Source organism: Citrus clementina, unplaced genomic scaffold, assembly GCF_000493195.1.
Source record: "Citrus clementina cultivar Clemenules unplaced genomic scaffold, Citrus_clementina_v1.0 scaffold_1, whole genome shotgun sequence".
NCBI lineage: Eukaryota > Viridiplantae > Streptophyta > Magnoliopsida > Sapindales > Rutaceae > Citrus > Citrus x clementina.
Genome location: NW_006263303.1, coordinates 16,134,531 through 16,145,670, shown reverse-complemented (window position 1 = coordinate 16,145,670; position 11,140 = coordinate 16,134,531).

The window sequence follows — 11,140 nt, the reverse complement described above, 5'->3', positions numbered from 1 at the left end:
ACATAATCTCTTTTGCCAAAACATGGATGATTTCTCATTTACAACGCCTTTCTTTGTAGCAATATTACCATGGAAAGTCATAAGGTTATAATCAAAAGTAGGATTTAAATAAAGTTTAAACAAACCGTCATCTAAAATTCTATTACCAACAACAATAGTGTCTTTAAACAAATGAAAAGATTTCCTAGCAAAATTAAAACTAAAATCAAGAGGCAAAAGTATTGAAACAAAGATAAAGTTTGTAGAAGTAAATATAAAAGGTTTAATCAAGGTCTAAGACAAAGCCAAAATTAAGAATAAAATTTGTAGGCCTCTGTAGCTTCAATATATAGGGGATCTTGTTCCCTAAATAGAATGCATATCCACTATTCATTAGTTTCCTTTAGTTCAAGACACCCTACGTGGTATTGGCAACATGGATTATAGAAGCAGAGTCAATCCAAGTGTTTTAGAAACTTTAACCATATTAGATTCCTAACACACTAAAGATATATGATTACGTTTCTTTTTAAGCCAAATCTTGTATTTGGGCAAACCTTCTTCATGTGTTGTTTCTTTTTGCAGAAAAAGCACTCAACAACATTCTTATTGACTTAACTAAGAGATGCCTTTCCTTTTCTTTTCCTGGTCTAGTCATTTTTCTTTCCATGAGTCAATGTATGGACATTTTCCATCCTCTCCTAACTCAGTCTCCTTTCCTTTTTCACACACAAAGTCAAAAGTTCAGTAATGGACTACTTTTCCTTATGTGTGTTATAGGAGGTTTTGAAAAGTCCATATTCATATGGGAGTGAATCATGGATAAAGTCAACTAGAAAACGCTCAAAAATGTTAATTTGTAAAAACTTCAGTTGAGCAGCTATATCCCTCATTTTCGTAATGTGCTCATGCACGATTTTTGCCTTTAGAGTTTATGGATGACAATTTGCTCATTAAAGCGCATGCTAATGCCTTGTTAGATGTCTCAAACTATTGCTAAATGGCATTAAGATAATTTTTCACATTAGTAAAATTAGGAATAGACCCATATTGCTTTTTCCAACATGAGCCTTGATAAGCATTTGAACTGCTCCCAATGATTATATGATACTTTCTTTATTGGAACTGAATTCTGTAGGCACTGATGGTTCATCCAATTGAAGCGCTAAGTCAAGGTCCATGTGCTCCAATTTAAGAGAATTTTCTCCTTCCAGTCATTAAAATTATCATAAAAGGATGTGAGATGCATCATAGATTGGAACATATAAAGATTGAATGACTATAAATTAAATAAATAATGAGTTTACCAACTATAATTAAAGCATAAAATTTGGAAAATCTATACATCAAATGATTCCAAAATAAATTAATGCATCATTATAATTGTCCTATGGGTAAAATTTGTAACATGCAATTGATTAATTCTGTATAATGGGCCTAACATGTTACCAATTATTTTATCAAAATTTATCAAGCATGTGGGCAATTAGTTTTTCTTTTATGTATATATTTTAAGTAAAAGAATAAATCACTACTATCTCATTAGGCTTATACGAGTATTATAATTCCCGTGTAGGAACATTATGATATTTTAATGTTTAAGTACAACATTTGAAGTCATTAAAATTAATATGTCCTAATTATTCCATTTTTATAATTTTAAGATGATGTGGCCATCCGTCAACTACTCAAATGTAATAAACTTTAAGATTGACATCAAAACTCAGTTACCAATAATACATAAATAATAGAAGGTAAACGAACAAGAATAGTATTCCAGACGCCACATAAAAATGAATTTGTCACATAACAAAATTAAGGTATTTTAAATAGTGTGTGGGTCCCATATATACACTATTCATGTGAGAGGCATGTATCTTACATGCATGTAAGATAGAGTTTGCCATTTAATATATGTACAATATATATGGCAAATTAACATATCACTGTAGCATACTAATTTAATATTTTAGTAGCCTAATTAATAATCACTTATAAAATCCACGTATATTAGGTTCTCATATATATAGTTGCATGCAAGTAGCACTAACATGTACATCTATTGCAGACACATATAAATTTAAGATGTAAAATTATTGACTAATATTAGGTATGTCATTAATATTAATAACACCATTTCTAGCACACTCAAAGAATCGAAAGCCAAATTTAAAAAGGTACATACTCTGATACCAAAATGTAAGAATATTTTATTTTCAAAGAACTTTCCTCTAACCATAGCTATCAGTTCCTCTGGATTTCATATTGTATTTTATAATTTCACTAGAATGTTTTAGTCTATCCGACACCAATATACCCATGAGTATATGGAATATATCGACTTAAGTTGTTGGATTGGGGGCCCTTAATTTTATTTTTTTCCTGAAATTAGTTATTTTCTTCTCCCGTCAAGAAGAATATAAATACAATAAAAAGAGATGGGCCACAATCCCTCAATGTTCGTTAACTACCTTAACGTGTAAAAAGTTATTAGGAGTAGTGGATGTTAATATAACTTCTCTTTAAATTGCTTTTTAAGTTTTTTAAAATTTAGGTAGATATAAATAAGGATAAGAAGTTTAAATTAATTAATTAACTAATAATAATTATTAACTCTATTACATAGGCCACTTTAGGGCACAAAAATCACATAAATTAAAAAGTGTCTTACACTAAGTTAGAACAATACACAAAGGGCGGCGAAGATGTCATTATTTTCATAAATGCAATGAGAATTATTGTTGGAAAACAATGTTTAAATCATAATCTTAGGGAGACAGAGGAGGATTTGAGAGGAAGGAAGATAATTTTTCATTGGGAGAAATTAACTTCAGAAGCAAGAGTTTTTCTTTAATCAAACTTGGGTTGAGTGTTCTTCCCACAACAAAGGATGAGACTATTTGAATACACCAAATTACTCAATAACCCTATTTACTAAATAAATCCACCCTCAAATTTTGAAATTTCAAATTTTACTCAGTAAACCCACTTAAATATCTAATATTCCCTTACTAAACCCAATTTTTATAATAATGGTGATTTTATTCATTAAACCCATTAAATTCATTACAAAGCCATTAAATTCTTCTGAAAAAAATTGATTGAATATAAGTCAACGAGTTTCTTCTGAAAAAATAAAAAAGAAGCAAAAGGAAAGGAAATAAATTTATTGCTTTTAACATTTTAGAATACATTCATGATAAAGCAAGGTATGTTAAGGTTAGCATCGCATATGCATCCAACAGATTTTATTCTTTGGAATGTTCTAGATCAGTTTGTGAAATTATTTTGGACTAAAAATTGAAATGATAAAATGAATTCTATTAGATGTTATACTTATAAAATTAATACTTGCTATCATGTGGATTGATATTTGACTATTTGATTAATGCTTGTACATCTCGGTGTTGATAATTTGGAAGAATAAGTAATTGATTATTGATGAAATATTCTTTGATCACAACTTTAACAGATTTTATCACATTAATACTAAACTACAATTTGAAAAAATTAATAGACGACAATAATTGATTATTAATTTGAAATTTAATTAAATTTAGCTTGAGTGAGGGGCCATTCCCAAAGGATTTCAGTGTTGATCTCATCAATGTAATTTGCTTAGAAATATTGAACCAGATCGGGGTTATGGACTAAGCATTGGAGAGCACTATTCATAAAACAAGTATTCCCCAGATTCTACAACCTTGCCAAATCCCCCTTCTCTCATTTCTACAGAGTTATAGGAATCATATCCATCATCCATATCCATGAACGTTGAGCCAAAAGAACGACCCGAATGGCATGCCAACATTAAAGCAAAAAAATAATAAATAAACATATGAATAGTATTATAAATCAATTGTCTAAAACTATTCTATTTGTAGTAGCCACCTTAGGACTTATAATTTCTCTAAAATGTTGTATTTGAGAAGTATATGAAGTCTCTCATCCGTTTGCGATAGGGTGATGATATGTGCCCCAATCAAGTGTTATAGGTGGAACATGATCTATAAAAGCTTATAATTAATAATAAAAAATTATATATGGAACAACATTAAATTAATAAAATAACAAATTATACCTCAACAAAATGATTGCCAAATACATAGCCACGAGCAATATTTCTGTGAGATAGTATATGCACTGGCTCAGATCTCAAAGGTAAAAATGCAAGGCATGTATTGAGGACAAGTGGAATAAGACAACATTATAGCATGATGCTATAAGATGACCCATGTCAGGCATACTCATCCATCGATCAGACAACGTTGGCCAATTCTCATAATATGAAACGATGTGAATAAGCACGTTCACTCTTTTAAGTTCGTATAATTTGCCATAATCATCTAAGTGAGAGTACAACTCATTTAGTAAATCTTTCCTCACTTGTACCCATCCATCCTCACCTAAGCTATTAAGTCAGGTATATCTTTAAAACCACAGTTACCATCAGCTACAACATCTTTAATGTAATGAATATATGATTGTAATCCAACTGAAAATTCATCAATAAACATAATTGATTTGATTGGCATGCTCTTGTTAACCTGCAAATATAAGTATTATATATAATAAAAAAATTTAAATTAAATGACTTACTAAATAACTTAAGTATAAATTTGTATTACCTTTGTTTTCGGTCATCCTCTATGTTTAACTTTAGGTTTTGATACAGCAGCTATAACTAAATTACTCTTCACATTAACTGAACAACTTTCTTGGCCAGATAATATTATCTCAAAAGCAGATGGGTCACAACGGGTAGAAGTATCAGCTTTGATAGATGGTCGACCTCGTGTTCTTGTCTTCACTTCTGGATCTAAAAGAAAGGTACACCCAAGATTGGCTACAAAATATCTAATTGGATTTTAATCGAACCCTTATTAAGCTGCTTAACAATCAACTCAAACTCCGACTAACAACTTAACTCCACCTTTTGCTTCTTGTCTTCACTTCTAGATCAATTCTCTCAAGTGGAATAGGTTGACATTCTTTTTTGTATTATGCAATCTCATAAGCACATGGTAAACCGTGTGTTTGGCAAACAACACACCCACATGCAGAGTGGTCGACCCTAATAGAAATAGCACGTTTCAGTTCACTGAGGATTATATTTAATGCAATTATAGAGATGAAGCCTAAATATGTTTGAATTCTTCAGGCTTGAATTGATGTTGAACAATTGTCAAACTTGTCTCAAATGATGCTTTAATATATGTATGTTGTAACTGAAGTAAATTGTGTATATTTGCCTATGATGTCTCAAAGTTTCCTTGACTTGTGGAAAGATACTTCTTTAACCTTGAATGTGCACTTTCAACCCTATTAAAAAGATAATAGTAAAAAAAATTAATAATAATAATAATAACAACAACAACAGCAACAACAACAACAACGATAATAATATAATAAATAAATTGAATAAGTAAAACCAATAAGTTATTGGTAAAATTAAAATGTTATATACTTGTTTGTAGTAAATTTCCAAAGTGCATAATTTTTTTCTGTCCATGCTGAAACAAATCTTTCTTTATAGTTGTTCAACTATGTATCTATTACATATTCCATCACCGCTGGAAAAAAAAAAAAGCAAAATCTCTCTACATGATTTTAAAGTGGTCAATGAATTCAATTTCATTTGAAGATAACATCCATAAGTTCCAACTCATTATGAACTTCTCCCACTTATCATTTACTGCAAATAACTTCTTGTATATTGCTATAATATTCCTACTGATATGCCATCTACAAAAAAAAAAAAAATGATTTGCATTAAGAAATATTTTATCAATGGTGTTCATTAAAGCCAACTCTCTATCAGTGACAATGACCCTAGAAAAAAGTCATTGTCCATTAAACCCCTCAATCTATCTACTGCTAATGTGTAGCTATCTTCCCACTCATAACTTAGGTATGCATAAGTAACATTAAAAGTCATATCAGTTGATGTGACTCCTATAATCTCAAATAAAGAAAGATGGTATTTATTGACTTTATAAGTACAGTCCATTAGCAAAGCACTTGGAAATAAATATAACAACTCTATGCTCTTAGGGTGTGCCCAAAACAAGTCTTTCACAATATATGTATTGTCATATCAACTATGCCACTCAATGTAATTATGTTCAGATAACTTACTCAAATGTTGTTGCATTTGTGATCTGCCAGCAATCTCAATCACCGTATATCTCTGCCGTGCATTGTATATTGACTTCATTGTAGAAACATTAAAAATAGATATATTCTTTTTAAAAGTGACTAAAATATCTTTTGGTTGTACCATATTTTTTGACATGTCAACTAATAATGATGTTTCTTCAGCAATTAGTTGCCCTGTAAATGAGTGCCCTTCAAGATGTTTTGCAATTGGATGATTATGGACTCCGCGCATTACCTTTAGCATCCAGTCGTTTTAAGTGTCTAACTTTCGACCCTTTAATTTAAAATCCTCATTTTTTTGTACTAGTTATTCTCGATTTTGAATCTTTTTGGTTGTCTTTCTTCTTTATTTTTCATACTTTCCACCTCTCTCACGACCAAAAAAGATACTTGGTCTTTTACCACAACAACCCACTTCAAATCTCTTGATGACAACCATTATACCATTTTTCTTTCTGACATTACGAGTCCACTGAAGCTTGAATATCTAGATAGAAAGAAATCTCATGGAAGTTAAATAAAATTTCATTAAAAAATCCAAAATTAATTACAAACTAAAGTTACCTCATGAGTTGTAAATTCACTGCTATAATCCATCACACAATGTGCATCAGAATTGGTAGATTTGATGGAAACATCATCCTACATATAATAAAATATCATTGTTAAAACTATAAAATACATTTAAAAAATCAGTTTTATATGACACATAAGATTTATTGTTTACTATGCAAGACCTTCACAATAGTACTAGCTGATAGAATGAAGGAAAAGTAGCATTCTATAAAGCTTATAGACATAAACCAAAAGACAAAACTAAAATGATATAATTTTCTTAGTATTAGATAGGTGAAAATAACAGTTACTACCAAAAAAAACATAAAGTTGTAGAAACAAACTATTAAAAGAAGTGAACCTCGACAAATAGGTTAAATAATGCTCAGAAGCAACTGGCTCCATTCGTGCTTTAATCTGCTCACTTGCATCCAAAATCGCAACTCCATAAATATCAGAACTTGCAAAAGCAATTGTTAGTGATGCATTAGGAACCTAAATTATTTTGGCAAATTCAAATAAAATAAGATATAAGTACGACAACTATTATTTATTAGGCTACCAAAAACTAATTAAAGGCAAAGATCAGTGCATAACAGAGAGAGAAAAGTCAAAGAATCAAGCATTAAAGTGCACAAGGAAGACTTATGCAATTAAACGAAAAGTCAAAGAATCAAGTAAAATTTGTCTCTTATTTCTTTAAAATACTAACAGTTAAAATATTTTATGGTTATAAAAATAAACAAAAAAAAAAAGATCAGAGATAGTTGTTTAAAGGTATTTGAAGTTGATTTATAAAGGACACCGAAAGAAAACCTCCAAGGACAAGAAACTACTTTCTTGGAGTGAAAAGAAAAATCTTTGATGAAGGACACCAAATATTTGTTTGTTTGTTACTATTGACGAAGTCTCACATGCATGTGGAGTTTACTAGCAGGTTTTGAATGTATCTCTCTATCAATTTCGAATGGAAAAGGAAAAAAACAAAAATCAAATGTAAATAAAAAAATTTCATACATGTTCATCATTCAACTTATTGTCAATATTGTTTTGTTCCTCCATAAAATCAATATCCATCAAATCAATAACAACCAACTTTGTTATTCTTAATCGAATCACATGTGCCCATTTAACAAAAATATACGGCTTGATAGAAGAATCACACCTCTTGATTGATTAGGGTTTAATGAAAATCTTATTAAGGTCCTATAAAACTATGTTGAATATAAAGATGGGTTCAATGAGTAAAAATTCTGGATTTTTTCCTTTTTATTATATTATAATGTCCATAACTATAATTTAATTTAGGGTATTTTAATCATAAAAAAATTATTTTTAAAAATGGGTTTATTGAGTAGTTTGGTGGGTTTAAATAGCCCTACTCCACAGCAAAATAATTCTAAATTTCATTAGGTTTTAATCTCAAATGCTAATAAAAATGCAATATTTTGTTTGCAATGTATATAAAATATTTAAAAATATAAAAATGAAAGAAAAATATCGGATTATTATTATTATTATTATTATTTTACACCAAAACCTATTTTATTTACTATGTAATGAAGTTTTAATTATGATTTTAGAATTGCCAACGGCAATATTTTTGTTTGCAATGTGGTAACTTTTAGATGTTTATATGTTATGTATTTGTTGAAATACTTATTTGAATTTTTATTTAATAAAAAAAGACTATAAATTATAAAAATAAGAATAAGTATTTTTATTATTTTTATTTTTATTTCGATTTATATAATATATTTAATTTATAATAAATACATAAAAGTATATTTGAAAATAAGAGTAATATTATAAATTATGGTAACATAAAATTATTGAGTATTATAAAAACAATAGAGGGTAAGTGATATATATTAATTTCAATATCTCCTAATTTTGGGATGTCTAACACTACTCTTTATTATAATATTACAATATTCGTAAATAATTTACTATTACAGACAAGCTAACACCCGTCTAACATGCCATTCTAAGTGTTGGCTTCAAAATTTGGAGAAGATTTTCAATTTTATTTACAGAGAAGCCATTACATACATAACTGCCACGGTTCTATTTACAGGTTTGGCACTATAGTAATTTACAAGTTTTCCATTCCATATAAATTTAATTCAAACCCAATAACTCATCATACTAACTAAAAGTGCTTTTGTTTCCCTCTAACTTTTCTTCTTTTAAATTTAATAATCTACCCTTGCCCCATTTTTAACTTAATAATTTAAATATTGAAATTCAAAACCCAAAAAATACAATGAAACCTTTATAAAATAATATTATTGGAATTAAGAAAAAATATTATCTTAGCTATGTTATATATTATTGTTTTAGGTTATATATTATCAATAAAACAATTTGTTAATTTATCAATAAATGAATGTTTATAAATTTATGAAGAATTTATATTTTATTTATTTGTGTCATTTTTGTATGTGTACTTTTCAGTTACCAAGATATGTTTCTAAAAAAAGAAAGAATAATAATAATAATAAATTTTATGAACATGTACATAGAAGTGAAAAAAATTAATGTAAGTACATTGTACATAGACATAAGATTGATGTACGTAGTTTTCAAATGTAATACCCTAAAAGATAAAGTGTTTCAAATACTTAAAGTACTTATAATATAAACTCTATAAATGCACTAGTATATAAACTCCATAAATACAAGTCACTAGTTTTATTTTTAGTCTCAAATCATTAAACAAATATTTTGAAAAAAATAGAATTGAGAAAATTAAAGTTGTCAAAAAAATCCTTAATATTATAAATTTTAAATGTTATTTATTATTAATATTTTTTTGTATTTTGATAATTACTAATTTACATTTTCATCGGGCCCTAAGGTATTCAAAAAATTATTATTTATGCATTTAGCGAGATCATTAATTTAGTACATTTGCCCCAAGTTGGGAATTGAAAGAATTTATTATTTAATTAAGGTTATTAATTTATCGAATACTCATTTTTTACCAAGGTTTTATTGTATATGATTATAAAAATAAAAATTGTAACTAAAGTCAAATAGTAATTAAAATAAATTGAAATAAATTAGCCATATATTAGAAAATTAAAATACACATTTTACTTATCAATTATGCATATTGTTGTGCAAATTTTCTTGTACTTGCAAGCGCACGAACCTATTGTAGTATAGATAAATGATGATGAGTGTCGATCATACGAGAAGGTAGATTTAATTATGTGTGAGGTTAATTTTCCTAGTTTATACGCGAATTGGTTGGATATGATTTTTGAACAGTAATAAGATTTAAACTAAAAAGATGGTGGAATAGATTAAAGATGAAACAACACTACACTATGAGCTTATTATTCCTTTTTAGTTCCTATTAGTTTATGAGTGGGTATTTCCACTCCTCATAGTCCTCATTCTGGTAAATATAATATCAAGCACTTATTATGCCAAGGGAAAATAATCTTCTACTAAATATGATGTCAAGTATACATTGTACTAGGTGATAATAATCTCACTATTGTAATGTGGCAAGACCATCCACTAAATAACTTAGATGTATTTTCTATCAATACTGAGTCAAGACAAACCACGAATACTAGAGAGGATTTTCTCGCTAATAAATTAGTGTAAAGTTCTTGTCATACCAAATAGTAATGATCTTACACTAGGGAGCCAATATATTGTACAAAATCTAGACAAGATTATTACTGTCCGCCAACAATGAGTCAAAATAATCCACATAAATCAGAGAAAGAGTTAATAAACTTACTAAATTAAGCTCATGGACCATGTTGAGACTTCACCTTCCACTCAAGCTTGAAACGAAATTAGCCACTCATATTGAACCACATGTAAAATGGTGATTTTATACTAAAATACATAGAAAATAAAAGACAGAAAGAGAATTACATAAAATGGAGCTAAAATTTTTTCTCAGAACTGTTGGATTAATGAGGAATAGTCCTCTATGTTAATGATACTTAGAGTATAAATTGCAAGGTTCTTTTATTTATTTATTTATTTCTTTTTTCTCTTTTGTATTATCATTATATATATATATATATATATAGAGAGAGAGAGAGAGAGAGAGAGAGAGAGAGAGAGAGAAGAGTGCAACACTTTTCTGAAAAAGAAAAAATTCTCTATGTTTTTCTCAAATATAAATAGGTGATGGAAAACATAAAATATAAGGTAGTACACCAAGTTGGGGCGGGATAAGACAATAAGTTAACAAACAAAATATTTTTTTTTTTATAGGCATAAGATAGGTAATTATTGATATTTCACAATGGGGATGGCTAGAAAAGGGTCAAATGGATTAAAGATGGTATTTCTGTCATTTTTTAGAACTCTAAATAGTCTTTTATATCTACTAATTCAATGGACTTCCAAATGTAACAACACACAATTCTCTTTTTTTTTTCATTGGTCGACTCAAAAGAAAAAGATATAGATC